Source organism: Microcebus murinus, chromosome 27, assembly GCF_040939455.1.
Source record: "Microcebus murinus isolate Inina chromosome 27, M.murinus_Inina_mat1.0, whole genome shotgun sequence".
NCBI classification, from domain to species: domain Eukaryota; kingdom Metazoa; phylum Chordata; class Mammalia; order Primates; family Cheirogaleidae; genus Microcebus; species Microcebus murinus.
The window spans coordinates 20,229,961-20,247,128 of NC_134130.1; the positions used below are offsets into that span (position 1 = coordinate 20,229,961).

The 17,168-nt window shown below is 63.0% G+C and overlaps 4 non-coding genes and 1 pseudogene across 4 annotated transcripts; all 5 read left to right on the forward strand.

Annotated features, from left to right (window-relative positions):
- Positions 1-1,282: 1,282 nt before the first annotated feature.
- On the forward strand, positions 1,283-1,401 carry LOC142864887 (5S ribosomal RNA). The gene has a single exon (XR_012915197.1). It is a non-coding gene; the product is annotated as a 5S ribosomal RNA (ribosomal RNA).
- Positions 1,402-5,181: 3,780 nt separating this feature from the next.
- Positions 5,182-5,300, forward strand: LOC142864916 (uncharacterized; annotated as a pseudogene).
- Positions 5,301-9,080: 3,780 nt separating this feature from the next.
- Positions 9,081-9,199, forward strand: LOC142864888 (5S ribosomal RNA). The gene has a single exon (XR_012915198.1). It is a non-coding gene; the product is annotated as a 5S ribosomal RNA (ribosomal RNA).
- Positions 9,200-12,970: 3,771 nt separating this feature from the next.
- On the forward strand, positions 12,971-13,089 carry LOC142864889 (5S ribosomal RNA). Its single transcript, XR_012915199.1, has one exon. It is a non-coding gene; the product is annotated as a 5S ribosomal RNA (ribosomal RNA).
- Positions 13,090-16,866: 3,777 nt separating this feature from the next.
- LOC142864890 (5S ribosomal RNA) lies at positions 16,867-16,985 on the forward strand. Its single transcript, XR_012915200.1, has one exon. It is a non-coding gene; the product is annotated as a 5S ribosomal RNA (ribosomal RNA).
- The last annotated feature ends 183 nt before the right edge of the window (positions 16,986-17,168 follow it).

Genomic DNA, 17,168 nt, shown 5'->3' on the forward strand with positions numbered 1-17,168 from the left:
AAGGGGGTGGCCATGCGAGGGGACACTTTGAGGCCAAGTCCCAGCTTCAGCCTGATCCTCCTGGGAACCCCGCTCTGAGACAAGGAGCCGGGCTTCGCATTCCCACAGCAGCCAGTCGTGGGCTGAGGACACCTGGGGCGTTGGGAACTCCCTGGCTTCTCCTTGGTTTAACATCTAGAGCTGCTTGTGAATCGCGCCGCCACACACACCCGAGCGCAGGTGTCTTCCGCACAGACTGCGGGCCTCGCTCTTCTGAATGCCGCTAGCTCGCCACCCACCCACGGGTGAACCTGGTCAGGGTGCTTTCTCTCAGGGGCAGACTCTTTTCCGGGCGGGCTACCGGTGTCTCTGTTTGCTCGTTTCTTTCTTCCATTTCGGGAAAGTCTTCCTTGCTGGCTGTGGAAATCTCCTATGCCTTCCCTCGCCTATTCTGTCAGCTTTAAAATTCTCTTTCAGTTGCCACCCTCACAGATGGATTAGGAAACTCTTTCCGGTGCACTCATTAGTGAAATGACCTCCAGGAAGCTGGAATCCAATATCTAATGGCCGATTTTTAGCGAGTCCACACGCCAGGGTGGTCGGGGTCCAATGCAGCCCCGGCCAGGCCCAGGCCCCTTGGACTGGGCCACAGGAGGACACTGAGGAGGGTCCCGGCCCCCACGAAGCGGTGCCGGCAGTTCTCCACGGGCTTGGGCGTTTTCCAGAGGTAGGAGATGGAGGGGACTGATTTCTTCAGCGCCCCCCAAACCACGCCACCCCACCAAACCCATGGGACACATCCCCAGAGAGAGACGCCCCATACACTGGCTGTGCCCCAGCCCTGGCCCGGGGGAATAGGCGGCAGCCCACACACAGGGCGAGGGGGGGGGCGCAGCTGAAAGGGGTTGTGGGGGAGGGCGGCCCCTGGCTGGGGTCAAAGGGCGAGCGTCCCGCGCGTGCGCAGTCAGCGGCAGCGACGCGCTGGGGGTGGGCAGCGGGTAGGTGAAGGAGGCCGGGCGAGGAGACGAGGGGGGCTGGGAGGGCTCCACCTTGGCGAGTCCAGCCGTGGAGGCGCATCTTGTGTGAGTGTGAGGAGTGTGAGTGTGTGTGTGTGTGTGTAGAGAGAGACAGCCCCCCACCCCGCCCCGCCCCGCCCCGCCCCGCCCATCACCCCGGACCCTGGGAGCCCGCGGGACCAGGCCGGCCCGGCCCGGCCCGGCGCGGGGCCTGGGGCGGGAGGCGGCGGCGGGGAAGCCCAGAGAGGCTCGGCTTCTCGAGCGGGGCAGGGGCGCCCTCCGCCGCCGTCTAGGGCCACACCACCCTGAACGCCCCCGATCTCGTCTGGTCTCGGAAGCTAAGCAGGGTCGGGCCTGGTTAGTACTTGGATGGGAGACCGCCTGGGAATACCGGGTGCCACAGGCTGCTGCTTTTTTTTTTTTTTTTTTTTTTTTTTGCCTCTTGTTCTGTCCCCTTTCTGGGAGCGCGGCGGCGGCCCGGGGTGGGGGTCACCCCCACCCTCAGCGCGCGCGCGGTGCCTGGCGCCCCAGCCCGCACCGTGGGGCCTCCTCTTGTCCCAAGCCGCGACACCGCCGCCACGCGGCAGCATGCGTGGCATCTGGACTGTCAGGTCTCAGACCAAAGGTCTGCTCTGTGGGAACCGACACGCTGGAGGAAACCTTGAGAGTCTGAGAGGGGAGGGAGTTCCAGAAGAAGGCCAGGATGTCATTTTGAGGGAGTATGTGACCAGAACTCGTCCCGTTGCTTTTGGGGTTCTATGGGCTACACGCAGGAATCTTTGGTGGTGGCACCTGATGTTGGGGGATCCGGAGTCACACCCAGACCTGCTCCACAGGCCTCCTTTTACTTTTCTCTTCGGATTCATTATTTTTAAAAAGTGTCTCTTACCTCTAGGATTGCATTTTCTTTTCTCTCTCTTTTCAAGCAGATGATGGGAGTACAAGTATTCAGGTGACATGTGTTGCCCGTGCCGCCCTCCCCCCTGTGTTCTTTTTTTTTTTTTTTTTTTTGAGACAGAGTCTCGTTTTGCTGCCCAGGCTAGAGTGAGTGCCATGGCGTCAGCCTAGCTCACAGCAACCTCAATCTCCGGGCTCAAGCAATCCTGCTGCCTCAGCCTCCCGAGTAGTTGGGACTACAGGCATGCACCACCACGCCCGGCTGTGTTTTTCTATATATATTAGTTGGCCAATTAATTTCTCTCTATTTTTAGTAGAGACGGGGTCTCGCTCTTGCTCAGGCTGGTTTCGAACTCCTGACCTGGAGCAATCCGCCCGCCTCGGCCTCCCAGAGAGCTAGGATTACAGGCGTGAGCCACCGCGCCCGGCCCCCCCTGTGTTCTTATTCATATACCTCTCATGTTGTTCCAGCGTATTGTGGGGGTACCAATGTTAAGGTCGGGTGCCTTGCCCTCTCCAAGCCTCCCCCCTCGGGTCAGAGCTTCAAGTGCGCCCATCCCCCAGTCGGTGCGCACCCACCCCATGCCTAATGGATGTGTATGCCCCTCCCCTCCCCCCACCCGCCCGACACCCACCCGATGAAGGTGATTCCTCTCTGTCCACTTAGGCGTCCATCCGTTCGTACCAATTTGCTGGTGAGCGCGCTCACGTGGTGCTCGTGTGTCCATTCTTGGGATACTTGGCCTACTGGAACGGGTTCCAGCTCTGGCCAGGAGAACACGAGAGGCGCCCTCTCACCGCTGCTCCTCACAGCCGAATGGCACTCCGTGGTGTCCACGTGCCACATTTTATTGATGCACTCCTGGATGGATGGGCACTCGGGTCGCTTCCACGTCTTTGGGATTGTGAATTGTGCCCTAACTGTAACCCTAACCCTTACCCAGCCCGTCTCCTCTGCCCCTGCCTGACGCACTCCTCCCCGGCCAGGCCCGTCACTGTCCTGGGCCCCCGCCTGACCGGCTCCTCCCCGCCCGGCCTGTCACCGTCCTCTGCCCCTGTCTGACACGCTCCTTCCCGCCCGGCCTCTCACCGTCCTCGGCCCCTGCCTGACCGGCTCCTCCGTCGCCTGGGCCTTCCAAGGGCTTGGTGTGGATGCTGCTTCCAGGAAGCCCTCCAGAAACCCGGCAGCAGGGTGGCCGCAGCAGTCTCCAGCAGCCGTCCCTAAGTCGCGTGAGTGCGGGGGACGTGCCCCCGCTGTGCCGCGGGGGCCCAGCCTGGTGTCTTCCCTGAGGCCCTGCGGCTGCCGGCTGGGCTGCCGCTCCCCGCAAGGGGAGAGCCGCGGAGGTGGGGACCGCCTCCTGATGGGGACGTACACGCAGCTCTCCACGTCGGATTCCGGGGCTCTCTGTCCTGCCCGAAGGCCCAGCTGGCCTGCGGGTCCTTAGAGTGGCAAAAACCTCCGAAAACTGAGACTGAGGGTCCGGTGGGTGTCTGCACTTTTGTGCTGGGCACCCCAGGGAGGCCCGGGGGCTGGCTGGACAACGTGGTCTGCTGGGCGGGGGGGGGGGTGTTGGAGGAGCAACTGATGCCCTTTGCACTTTGGGTAGCAAGAGTCTGAGGTGTCTCTGAGCCCTGTGCCCTGTGGGGGCGGGGCGGGGGGGAGGAGGAGGAGGAGGAGGAGGAGGTGGGAAGGGCGGGGCCTGCAGTCCTGTTCCCGGGGTGGCACGGCAAGTGGCTTCTTCCACAGGCTGCTTGGCCTGGGCTCCCTGCACCTGGGCCTTTGGAGGACCGGCCCTGTGCTTGCCAACACTTCCTGCAGGGACCCAGAGCTGGGAGGTGGCATCTCTCAGCCCTGGGTCGGGCAGAGCCCCAGCGGGCCATGCCCACAACCTCTCTCAGCACCGGTCCCCCAGAAGGCTCCTTTGGGACCAGGATTCTCTTGCGGTGACTCTTTAAGGTCTGGCCCCTGGATGGAGGGGCACCAGGAGTAGAGGAGCAGGAAGGGGAAGGGGGTGGCCATGCGAGGGGACACTTTGAGGCCAAGTCCCAGCTTCAGCCTGATCCTCCTGGGAACCCCGCTCTGAGACAAGGAGCCGGGCTTCGCATTCCCACAGCAGCCAGTCGTGGGCTGAGGACACCTGGGGCGTTGGGAACTCCCTGGCTTCTCCTTGGTTTAACATCTAGAGCTGCTTGTGAATCGCGCCGCCACACACACCCGAGCGCAGGTGTCTTCCGCACAGACTGCGGGCCTCGCTCTTCTGAATGCCGCTAGCTCGCCACCCACCCACGGGTGAACCTGGTCAGGGTGCTTTCTCTCAGGGGCAGACTCTTTTCCGGGCGGGCTACCGGTGTCTCTGTTTGCTCGTTTCTTTCTTCCATTTCGGGAAAGTCTTCCTTGCTGGCTGTGGAAATCTCCTATGCCTTCCCTCGCCTATTCTGTCAGCTTTAAAATTCTCTTTCAGTTGCCACCCTCACAGATGGATTAGGAAACTCTTTCCGGTGCACTCATTAGTGAAATGACCTCCAGGAAGCTGGAATCCAATATCTAATGGCCGATTTTTAGCGAGTCCACACGCCAGGGTGGTCGGGGTCCAATGCAGCCCCGGCCAGGCCCAGGCCCCTTGGACTGGGCCACAGGAGGACACTGAGGAGGGTCCCGGCCCCCACGAAGCGGTGCCGGCAGTTCTCCACGGGCTTGGGCGTTTTCCAGAGGTAGGAGATGGAGGGGACTGATTTCTTCAGCGCCCCCCAAACCACGCCACCCCACCAAACCCATGGGACACATCCCCAGAGAGAGACGCCCCATACACTGGCTGTGCCCCAGCCCTGGCCCGGGGGAATAGGCGGCAGCCCACACACAGGGCGAGGGGGGGGGCGCAGCTGAAAGGGGTTGTGGGGGAGGGCGGCCCCTGGCTGGGGTCAAAGGGCGAGCGTCCCGCGCGTGCGCAGTCAGCGGCAGCGACGCGCTGGGGGTGGGCAGCGGGTAGGTGAAGGAGGCCGGGCGAGGAGACGAGGGGGGCTGGGAGGGCTCCACCTTGGCGAGTCCAGCCGTGGAGGCGCATCTTGTGTGAGTGTGAGTGAGTGTGAGTGTGTGTGTGTGTGTGTAGAGAGAGACAGCCCCCCACCCCGCCCCGCCCCGCCCCGCCCCGCCCATCACCCCGGACCCTGGGAGCCCGCGGGACCAGGCCGGCCCGGCCCGGCCCGGCGTGGGGCCTGGGGCGGGAGGCGGCGGCGGGGAAGCCCAGAGAGGCTCGGCTTCTCGAGCGGGGCAGGGGCGCCCTCCGCCGCCATCTAGGGCCACACCACCCTGAACGCCCCCGATCTCGTCTGGTCTCGGAAGCTAAGCAGGGTCGGGCCTGGTTAGTACTTGGATGGGAGACCGCCTGGGAATACCGGGTGCCACAGGCTGCTGCTTTTTTTTTTTTTTTTTTTTTTTTTTTGCCTCTTGTTCTGTCCCCTTTCTGGGAGCGCGGCGGCGGCCCGGGGTGGGGGTCACCCCCACCCTCAGCGCGCGCGCGGTGCCTGGCGCCCCAGCCCGCACCGTGGGGCCTCCTCTTGTCCCAAGCCGCGACACCGCCGCCACGCGGCAGCATGCGTGGCATCTGGACTGTCAGGTCTCAGACCAAAGGTCTGCTCTGTGGGAACCGACACGCTGGAGGAAACCTTGAGAGTCTGAGAGGGGAGGGAGTTCCAGAAGAAGGCCAGGATGTCATTTTGAGGGAGTATGTGACCAGAACTCGTCCCGTTGCTTTTGGGGTTCTATGGGCTACACGCAGGAATCTTTGGTGGTGGCACCTGATGTTGGGGGATCCGGAGTCACACCCAGACCTGCTCCACAGGCCTCCTTTTACTTTTCTCTTCGGATTCATTATTTTTAAAAAGTGTCTCTTACCTCTAGGATTGCATTTTCTTTTCTCTCTCTTTTCAAGCAGATGATGGGAGTACAAGTATTCAGGTGACATGTGTTGCCCGTGCCGCCCTCCCCCCTGTGTTCTTTTTTTTTTTTTTTTTTTTGAGACAGAGTCTCGTTTTGCTGCCCAGGCTAGAGTGAGTGCCATGGCGTCAGCCTAGCTCACAGCAACCTCAATCTCCGGGCTCAAGCAATCCTGCTGCCTCAGCCTCCCGAGTAGTTGGGACTACAGGCATGCACCACCACGCCCGGCTGTGTTTTTCTATATATATTAGTTGGCCAATTAATTTCTCTCTATTTTTAGTAGAGACGGGGTCTCGCTCTTGCTCAGGCTGGTTTCGAACTCCTGACCTGGAGCAATCCGCCCGCCTCGGCCTCCCAGAGAGCTAGGATTACAGGCGTGAGCCACCGCGCCCGGCCCCCCCTGTGTTCTTATTCATATACCTCTCATGTTGTTCCAGCGTATTGTGGGGGTACCAATGTTAAGGTCGGGTGCCTTGCCCTCTCCAAGCCTCCCCCCTCGGGTCAGAGCTTCAAGTGCGCCCATCCCCCAGTCGGTGCGCACCCACCCCATGCCTAATGGATGTGTATGCCCCTCCCCTCCCCCCACCCGCCCGACACCCACCCGATGAAGGTGATTCCTCTCTGTCCACTTAGGCGTCCATCCGTTCGTACCAATTTGCTGGTGAGCGCGCTCACGTGGTGCTCGTGTGTCCATTCTTGGGATACTTGGCCTACTGGAACGGGTTCCAGCTCTGGCCAGGAGAACACGAGAGGCGCCCTCTCACCGCTGCTCCTCACAGCCGAATGGCACTCCGTGGTGTCCACGTGCCACATTTTATTGATGCACTCCTGGATGGATGGGCACTCGGGTCGCTTCCACGTCTTTGGGATTGTGAATTGTGCCCTAACTGTAACCCTAACCCTTACCCAGCCCGTCTCCTCTGCCCCTGCCTGACGCACTCCTCCCCGGCCAGGCCCGTCACTGTCCTGGGCCCCCGCCTGACCGGCTCCTCCCCGCCCGGCCTGTCACCGTCCTCTGCCCCTGTCTGACACGCTCCTTCCCGCCCGGCCTCTCACCGTCCTCGGCCCCTGCCTGACCGGCTCCTCCGTCGCCTGGGCCTTCCAAGGGCTTGGTGTGGATGCTGCTTCCAGGAAGCCCTCCAGAAACCCGGCAGCAGGGTGGCCGCAGCAGTCTCCAGCAGCCGTCCCTAAGTCGCGTGAGTGCGGGGGACGTGCCCCCGCTGTGCCGCGGGGGCCCAGCCTGGTGTCTTCCCTGAGGCCCTGCGGCTGCCGGCTGGGCTGCCGCTCCCCGCAAGGGGAGAGCCGCGGAGGTGGGGACCGCCTCCTGATGGGGACGTACACGCAGCTCTCCACGTCGGATTCCGGGGCTCTCTGTCCTGCCCGAAGGCCCAGCTGGCCTGCGGGTCCTTAGAGTGGCAAAAACCTCCGAAAACTGAGACTGAGGGTCCGGTGGGTGTCTGCACTTTTGTGCTGGGCACCCCAGGGAGGCCCGGGGGCTGGCTGGACAACGTGGTCTGCTGGGCGGGGGGGGGGTGTTGGAGGAGCAACTGATGCCCTTTGCACTTTGGGTAGCAAGAGTCTGAGGTGTCTCTGAGCCCTGTGCCCTGTGGGGGCGGGGCGGGGGGGAGGAGGAGGAGGAGGAGGAGGAGGTGGGAAGGGCGGGGCCTGCAGTCCTGTTCCCGGGGTGGCACGGCAAGTGGCTTCTTCCACAGGCTGCTTGGCCTGGGCTCCCTGCACCTGGGCCTTTGGAGGACCGGCCCTGTGCTTGCCAACACTTCCTGCAGGGACCCAGAGCTGGGAGGTGGCATCTCTCAGCCCTGGGTCGGGCAGAGCCCCAGCGGGCCATGCCCACAACCTCTCTCAGCACCGGTCCCCCAGAAGGCTCCTTTGGGACCAGGATTCTCTTGCGGTGACTCTTTAAGGTCTGGCCCCTGGATGGAGGGGCACCAGGAGTAGAGGAGCAGGAAGGGGAAGGGGGTGGCCATGCGAGGGGACACTTTGAGGCCAAGTCCCAGCTTCAGCCTGATCCTCCTGGGAACCCCGCTCTGAGACAAGGAGCCGGGCTTCGCATTCCCACAGCAGCCAGTCGTGGGCTGAGGACACCTGGGGCGTTGGGAACTCCCTGGCTTCTCCTTGGTTTAACATCTAGAGCTGCTTGTGAATCGCGCCGCCACACACACCCGAGCGCAGGTGTCTTCCGCACAGACTGCGGGCCTCGCTCTTCTGAATGCCGCTAGCTCGCCACCCACCCACGGGTGAACCTGGTCAGGGTGCTTTCTCTCAGGGGCAGACTCTTTTCCGGGCGGGCTACCGGTGTCTCTGTTTGCTCGTTTCTTTCTTCCATTTCGGGAAAGTCTTCCTTGCTGGCTGTGGAAATCTCCTATGCCTTCCCTCGCCTATTCTGTCAGCTTTAAAATTCTCTTTCAGTTGCCACCCTCACAGATGGATTAGGAAACTCTTTCCGGTGCACTCATTAGTGAAATGACCTCCAGGAAGCTGGAATCCAATATCTAATGGCCGATTTTTAGCGAGTCCACACGCCAGGGTGGTCGGGGTCCAATGCAGCCCCGGCCAGGCCCAGGCCCCTTGGACTGGGCCACAGGAGGACACTGAGGAGGGTCCCGGCCCCCACGAAGCGGTGCCGGCAGTTCTCCACGGGCTTGGGCGTTTTCCAGAGGTAGGAGATGGAGGGGACTGATTTCTTCAGCGCCCCCCAAACCACGCCACCCCACCAAACCCATGGGACACATCCCCAGAGAGAGACGCCCCATACACTGGCTGTGCCCCAGCCCTGGCCCGGGGGAATAGGCGGCAGCCCACACACAGGGCGAGGGGGGGGGCGCAGCTGAAAGGGGTTGTGGGGGAGGGCGGCCCCTGGCTGGGGTCAAAGGGCGAGCGTCCCGCGCGTGCGCAGTCAGCGGCAGCGACGCGCTGGGGGTGGGCAGCGGGTAGGTGAAGGAGGCCGGGCGAGGAGACGAGGGGGGCTGGGAGGGCTCCACCTTGGCGAGTCCAGCCGTGGAGGCGCATCTTGTGTGAGTGTGAGTGAGTGTGAGTGTGTGTGTGTGTGTGTAGAGAGAGACAGCCCCCCACCCCGCCCCGCCCCGCCCCGCCCCGCCCATCACCCCGGACCCTGGGAGCCCGCGGGACCAGGCCGGCCCGGCCCGGCCCGGCGCGGGGCCTGGGGCGGGAGGCGGCGGCGGGGAAGCCCAGAGAGGCTCGGCTTCTCGAGCGGGGCAGGGGCGCCCTCCGCCGCCGTCTAGGGCCACACCACCCTGAACGCCCCCGATCTCGTCTGGTCTCGGAAGCTAAGCAGGGTCGGGCCTGGTTAGTACTTGGATGGGAGACCGCCTGGGAATACCGGGTGCCACAGGCTGCTGCTTTTTTTTTTTTTTTTTTTTTTTTTTTGCCTCTTGTTCTGTCCCCTTTCTGGGAGCGCGGCGGCGGCCCGGGGTGGGGGTCACCCCCACCCTCAGCGCGCGCGCGGTGCCTGGCGCCCCAGCCCGCACCGTGGGGCCTCCTCTTGTCCCAAGCCGCGACACCGCCGCCACGCGGCAGCATGCGTGGCATCTGGACTGTCAGGTCTCAGACCAAAGGTCTGCTCTGTGGGAACCGACACGCTGGAGGAAACCTTGAGAGTCTGAGAGGGGAGGGAGTTCCAGAAGAAGGCCAGGATGTCATTTTGAGGGAGTATGTGACCAGAACTCGTCCCGTTGCTTTTGGGGTTCTATGGGCTACACGCAGGAATCTTTGGTGGTGGCACCTGATGTTGGGGGATCCGGAGTCACACCCAGACCTGCTCCACAGGCCTCCTTTTACTTTTCTCTTCGGATTCATTATTTTTAAAAAGTGTCTCTTACCTCTAGGATTGCATTTTCTTTTCTCTCTCTTTTCAAGCAGATGATGGGAGTACAAGTATTCAGGTGACATGTGTTGCCCGTGCCGCCCTCCCCCCTGTGTTCTTTTTTTTTTTTTTTTTTTTTGAGACAGAGTCTCGTTTTGCTGCCCAGGCTAGAGTGAGTGCCATGGCGTCAGCCTAGCTCACAGCAACCTCAATCTCCGGGCTCAAGCAATCCTGCTGCCTCAGCCTCCCGAGTAGTTGGGACTACAGGCATGCACCACCACGCCCGGCTGTGTTTTTCTATATATATTAGTTGGCCAATTAATTTCTCTCTATTTTTAGTAGAGACGGGGTCTCGCTCTTGCTCAGGCTGGTTTCGAACTCCTGACCTGGAGCAATCCGCCCGCCTCGGCCTCCCAGAGAGCTAGGATTACAGGCGTGAGCCACCGCGCCCGGCCCCCCCTGTGTTCTTATTCATATACCTCTCATGTTGTTCCAGCGTATTGTGGGGGTACCAATGTTAAGGTCGGGTGCCTTGCCCTCTCCAAGCCTCCCCCCTCGGGTCAGAGCTTCAAGTGCGCCCATCCCCCAGTCGGTGCGCACCCACCCCATGCCTAATGGATGTGTATGCCCCTCCCCTCCCCCCACCCGCCCGACACCCACCCGATGAAGGTGATTCCTCTCTGTCCACTTAGGCGTCCATCCGTTCGTACCAATTTGCTGGTGAGCGCGCTCACGTGGTGCTCGTGTGTCCATTCTTGGGATACTTGGCCTACTGGAACGGGTTCCAGCTCTGGCCAGGAGAACACGAGAGGCGCCCTCTCACCGCTGCTCCTCACAGCCGAATGGCACTCCGTGGTGTCCACGTGCCACATTTTATTGATGCACTCCTGGATGGATGGGCACTCGGGTCGCTTCCACGTCTTTGGGATTGTGAATTGTGCCCTAACTGTAACCCTAACCCTTACCCAGCCCGTCTCCTCTGCCCCTGCCTGACGCACTCCTCCCCGGCCAGGCCCGTCACTGTCCTGGGCCCCCGCCTGACCGGCTCCTCCCCGCCCGGCCTGTCACCGTCCTCTGCCCCTGTCTGACACGCTCCTTCCCGCCCGGCCTCTCACCGTCCTCGGCCCCTGCCTGACCGGCTCCTCCGTCGCCTGGGCCTTCCAAGGGCTTGGTGTGGATGCTGCTTCCAGGAAGCCCTCCAGAAACCCGGCAGCAGGGTGGCCGCAGCAGTCTCCAGCAGCCGTCCCTAAGTCGCGTGAGTGCGGGGGACGTGCCCCCGCTGTGCCGCGGGGGCCCAGCCTGGTGTCTTCCCTGAGGCCCTGCGGCTGCCGGCTGGGCTGCCGCTCCCCGCAAGGGGAGAGCCGCGGAGGTGGGGACCGCCTCCTGATGGGGACGTACACGCAGCTCTCCACGTCGGATTCCGGGGCTCTCTGTCCTGCCCGAAGGCCCAGCTGGCCTGCGGGTCCTTAGAGTGGCAAAAACCTCCGAAAACTGAGACTGAGGGTCCGGTGGGTGTCTGCACTTTTGTGCTGGGCACCCCAGGGAGGCCCGGGGGCTGGCTGGACAACGTGGTCTGCTGGGCGGGGGGGGGGGTGTTGGAGGAGCAACTGATGCCCTTTGCACTTTGGGTAGCAAGAGTCTGAGGTGTCTCTGAGCCCTGTGCCCTGTGGGGGCGGGGCGGGGGGGAGGAGGAGGAGGAGGAGGAGGAGGTGGGAAGGGCCGGGGCCTGCAGTCCTGTTCCCGGGGGTGGCACGGCAAGTGGCTTCTTCCACAGGCTGCTTGGCCTGGGCTCCCTGCACCTGGGCCTTTGGAGGACCGGCCCTGTGCTTGCCAACACTTCCTGCAGGGACCCAGAGCTGGGAGGTGGCATCTCTCAGCCCTGCGTCGGGCAGAGCCCCAGCGGGCCATGCCCACAACCTCTCTCAGCACCGGTCCCCCAGAAGGCTCCTTTGGGACCAGGATTCTCTTGCGGTGACTCTTTAAGGTCTGGCCCCTGGATGGAGGGGCACCAGGAGTAGAGGAGCAGGAAGGGGAAGGGGGTGGCCATGCGAGGGGACACTTTGAGGCCAAGTCCCAGCTTCAGCCTGATCCTCCTGGGAACCCCGCTCTGAGACAAGGAGCCGGGCTTCGCATTCCCACAGCAGCCAGTCGTGGGCTGAGGACACCTGGGGCGTTGGGAACTCCCTGGCTTCTCCTTGGTTTAACGTCTAGAGCTGCTTGGGAATCGCGCCGCCACACACACCCGAGCGCAGGTGTCTTCCGCACAGACTGCGGGCCTCGCTCTTCTGAATGCCGCTAGCTCGCCACCCACCCACGGGTGAACCTGGTCAGGGTGCTTTCTCTCAGGGGCAGACTCTTTTCCGGGCGGGCTACCGGTGTCTCTGTTTGCTCGTTTCTTTCTTCCATTTCGGGAAAGTCTTCCTTGCTGGCTGTGGAAATCTCCTATGCCTTCCCTCGCCTATTCTGTCAGCTTTAAAATTCTCTTTCAGTTGCCACCCTCACAGATGGATTAGGAAACTCTTTCCGGTGCACTCATTAGTGAAATGACCTCCAGGAAGCTGGAATCCAATATCTAATGGCCGATTTTTAGCGAGTCCACACGCCAGGGTGGTCGGGGTCCAATGCAGCCCCGGCCAGGCCCAGGCCCCTTGGACTGGGCCACAGGAGGACACGGAGGAGGGTCCCGGCCCCCACGAAGCGGTGCCGGCAGTTCTCCACGGGCTTGGGCGTTTTCCAGAGGTAGGAGATGGAGGGGACTGATTTCTTCAGCGCCCCCCAAACCACGCCACCCCACCCCACCCATGGGACACATCCCCAGAGAGAGACGCCCCATACACTGGCTGTGCCCCAGCCCTGGCCCGGGGGAATAGGCGGCAGCCCACCCACAGGGCCAGGGGGGGGCGCAGCTGAAAGGGGTTGTGGGGGAGGGCGGCCCCTGGCTGGGGTCAAAGGGCGAGCGTCCCGCGCGTGCGCAGTCAGCGGCAGCGACGCGCTGGGGGTGGGCAGCGGGTAGGTGAAGGAGGCCGGGCGAGGAGACGAGGGGGGCTGGGAGGGCTCCACCTTGGCGAGTCCAGCCGTGGAGGCGCATCTTGTGTGAGTGTGAGTGAGTGTGAGTGTGTGTGTGTGTGTATAGAGAGACAGCCCCCCACCCCGCCCCGCCCCGCCCATCACCCCCGACCCTGGGAGCCCGCGGGACCCGGCCGGCCCGGCCCGGCCCGGCGCGGGGCCTGGGGCGGGAGGCGGCGGCGGGGAAGCCCAGAGAGGCTCGGCTTCTCGAGCGGGGCAGGGGCGCCCTCCGCCGCCGTCTAGGGCCACACCACCCTGAACGCCCCCGATCTCGTCTGGTCTCGGAAGCTAAGCAGGGTCGGGCCTGGTTAGTACTTGGATGGGAGACCGCCTGGGAATACCGGGTGCCACAGGCTGCTGCTTTTTTTTTTTTTTTTTTTTTTTTTTGCCTCTTGTTCTGTCCCCTTTCTGGGAGCGCGGCGGCGGCCCGGGGTGGGGGTCACCCCCACCCTCAGCGCGCGCGCGGTGCCTGGCGCCCCAGCCCGCACCGTGGGGCCTCCTCTTGTCCCAAGCCGCGACACCGCCGCCACGCGGCAGCATGCGTGGCATCTGGACTGTCAGGTCTCAGACCAAAGGTCTGCTCTGTGGGAACCGACACGCTGGAGGAAACCTTGAGAGTCTGAGAGGGGAGGGAGTTCCAGAAGAAGGCCAGGATGTCATTTTGAGGGAGTATGTGACCAGAACTCGTCCCGTTGCTTTTGGGGTTCTATGGGCTACACGCAGGAATCTTTGGTGGTGGCACCTGATGTTGGGGGATCCGGAGTCACACCCAGACCTGCTCCACAGGCCTCCTTTTACTTTTCTCTTCGGATTCATTATTTTTAAAAAGTGTCTCTTACCTCTAGGATTGCATTTTCTTTTCTCTCTCTTTTCAAGCAGATGATGGGAGTACAAGTATTCAGGTGACATGTGTTGCCCGTGCCGCCCTCCCCCCTGTGTTCTTTTTTTTTTTTTTTTTTTTGAGACAGAGTCTCGTTTTGCTGCCCAGGCTAGAGTGAGTGCCATGGCGTCAGCCTAGCTCACAGCAACCTCAATCTCCGGGCTCAAGCAATCCTGCTGCCTCAGCCTCCCGAGTAGTTGGGACTACAGGCATGCACCACCACGCCCGGCTGTGTTTTTCTATATATATTAGTTGGCCAATTAATTTCTCTCTATTTTTAGTAGAGACGGGGTCTCGCTCTTGCTCAGGCTGGTTTCGAACTCCTGACCTGGAGCAATCCGCCCGCCTCGGCCTCCCAGAGAGCTAGGATTACAGGCGTGAGCCACCGCGCCCGGCCCCCCCTGTGTTCTTATTCATATACCTCTCATGTTGTTCCAGCGTATTGTGGGGGTACCAATGTTAAGGTCGGGTGCCTTGCCCTCTCCAAGCCTCCCCCCTCGGGTCAGAGCTTCAAGTGCGCCCATCCCCCAGTCGGTGCGCACCCACCCCATGCCTAATGGATGTGTATGCCCCTCCCCTCCCCCCACCCGCCCGACACCCACCCGATGAAGGTGATTCCTCTCTGTCCACTTAGGCGTCCATCCGTTCGTACCAATTTGCTGGTGAGCGCGCTCACGTGGTGCTCGTGTGTCCATTCTTGGGATACTTGGCCTACTGGAACGGGTTCCAGCTCTGGCCAGGAGAACACGAGAGGCGCCCTCTCACCGCTGCTCCTCACAGCCGAATGGCACTCCGTGGTGTCCACGTGCCACATTTTATTGATGCACTCCTGGATGGATGGGCACTCGGGTCGCTTCCACGTCTTTGGGATTGTGAATTGTGCCCTAACTGTAACCCTAACCCTTACCCAGCCCGTCTCCTCTGCCCCTGCCTGACGCACTCCTCCCCGGCCAGGCCCGTCACTGTCCTGGGCCCCCGCCTGACCGGCTCCTCCCCGCCCGGCCTGTCACCGTCCTCTGCCCCTGTCTGACACGCTCCTTCCCGCCCGGCCTCTCACCGTCCTCGGCCCCTGCCTGACCGGCTCCTCCGTCGCCTGGGCCTTCCAAGGGCTTGGTGTGGATGCTGCTTCCAGGAAGCCCTCCAGAAACCCGGCAGCAGGGTGGCCGCAGCAGTCTCCAGCAGCCGTCCCTAAGTCGCGTGAGTGCGGGGGACGTGCCCCCGCTGTGCCGCGGGGGCCCAGCCTGGTGTCTTCCCTGAGGCCCTGCGGCTGCCGGCTGGGCTGCCGCTCCCCGCAAGGGGAGAGCCGCGGAGGTGGGGACCGCCTCCTGATGGGGACGTACACGCAGCTCTCCACGTCGGATTCCGGGGCTCTCTGTCCTGCCCGAAGGCCCAGCTGGCCTGCGGGTCCTTAGAGTGGCAAAAACCTCCGAAAACTGAGACTGAGGGTCCGGTGGGTGTCTGCACTTTTGTGCTGGGCACCCCAGGGAGGCCCGGGGGCTGGCTGGACAACGTGGTCTGCTGGGCGGGGGGGGGGGGTGTTGGAGGAGCAACTGATGCCCTTTGCACTTTGGGTAGCAAGAGTCTGAGGTGTCTCTGAGCCCTGTGCCCTGTGGGGGCGGGGCGGGGGGGAGGAGGAGGAGGAGGAGGAGGAGGTGGGAAGGGCGGGGCCTGCAGTCCTGTTCCCGGGGTGGCACGGCAAGTGGCTTCTTCCACAGGCTGCTTGGCCTGGGCTCCCTGCACCTGGGCCTTTGGAGGACCGGCCCTGTGCTTGCCAACACTTCCTGCAGGGACCCAGAGCTGGGAGGTGGCATCTCTCAGCCCTGGGTCGGGCAGAGCCCCAGCGGGCCATGCCCACAACCTCTCTCAGCACCGGTCCCCCAGAAGGCTCCTTTGGGACCAGGATTCTCTTGCGGTGACTCTTTAAGGTCTGGCCCCTGGATGGAGGGGCACCAGGAGTAGAGGAGCAGGAAGGGGAAGGGGGTGGCCGTGCGAGGGGACACTTTGAGGCCAAGTCCCAGCTTCAGCCTGATCCTCCTGGGAACCCCGCTCTGAGACAAGGAGCCGGGCTTCGCATTCCCACAGCAGCCAGTCGTGGGCTGAGGACACCTGGGGCGTTGGGAACTCCCTGGCTTCTCCTTGGTTTAACATCTAGAGCTGCTTGTGAATCGCGCCGCCACACACACCCGAGCGCAGGTGTCTTCCGCACAGACTGCGGGCCTCGCTCTTCTGAATGCCGCTAGCTCGCCACCCACCCACGGGTGAACCTGGTCAGGGTGCTTTCTCTCAGGGGCAGACTCTTTTCCGGGCGGGCTACCGGTGTCTCTGTTTGCTCGTTTCTTTCTTCCATTTCGGGAAAGTCTTCCTTGCTGGCTGTGGAAATCTCCTATGCCTTCCCTCGCCTATTCTGTCAGCTTTAAAATTCTCTTTCAGTTGCCACCCTCACAGATGGATTAGGAAACTCTTTCCGGTGCACTCATTAGTGAAATGACCTCCAGGAAGCTGGAATCCAATATCTAATGGCCGATTTTTAGCGAGTCCACACGCCAGGGTGGTCGGGGTCCAATGCAGCCCCGGCCAGGCCCAGGCCCCTTGGACTGGGCCACAGGAGGACACTGAGGAGGGTCCCGGCCCCCACGAAGCGGTGCCGGCAGTTCTCCACGGGCTTGGGCGTTTTCCAGAGGTAGGAGATGGAGGGGACTGATTTCTTCAGCGCCCCCCAAACCACGCCACCCCACCCCACCCATGGGACACATCCCCAGAGAGAGACGCCCCATACACTGGCTGTGCCCCAGCCCTGGCCCGGGGGAATAGGCGGCAGCCCACACACAGGGCGAGGGGGGGGGCGCAGCTGAAAGGGGTTGTGGGGGAGGGCGGCCCCTGGCTGGGGTCAAAGGGCGAGCGTCCCGCGCGTGCGCAGTCAGCGGCAGCGACGCGCTGGGGGTGGGCAGCGGGTAGGTGAAGGAGGCCGGGCGAGGAGACGAGGGGGGCTGGGAGGGCTCCACCTTGGCGAGTCCAGCCGTGGAGGCGCATCTTGTGTGAGTGTGAGTGTGAGTGTGTGTGTGTGTGTGTAGAGAGAGACAGCCCCCCACCCCGCCCCGCCCCGCCCCGCCCCGCCCATCACCCCGGACCCTGGGAGCCCGCGGGACCAGGCCGGCCCGGCCCGGCCCGGCGTGGGGCCTGGGGCGGGAGGCGGCGGCGGGGAAGCCCAGAGAGGCTCGGCTTCTCGAGCGGGGCAGGGGCGCCCTCCGCCGCCGTCTAGGGCCACACCACCCTGAACGCCCCCGATCTCGTCTGGTCTCGGAAGCTAAGCAGGGTCGGGCCTGGTTAGTACTTGGATGGGAGACCGCCTGGGAATACCGGGTGCCACAGGCTGCTGCTTTTTTTTTTTTTTTTTTTTTTTTTTGCCTCTTGTTCTGTCCCCTTTCTGGGAGCGCGGCGGCGGCCCGGGGTGGGGGTCACCCCCACCCTCAGCGCGCGCGCGGTGCCTGGCGCCCCAGCCCGCACCGTGGGGCCTCCTCTTGTCCCAAGCCGCGACACCGCCGCCACGCGGCAGCA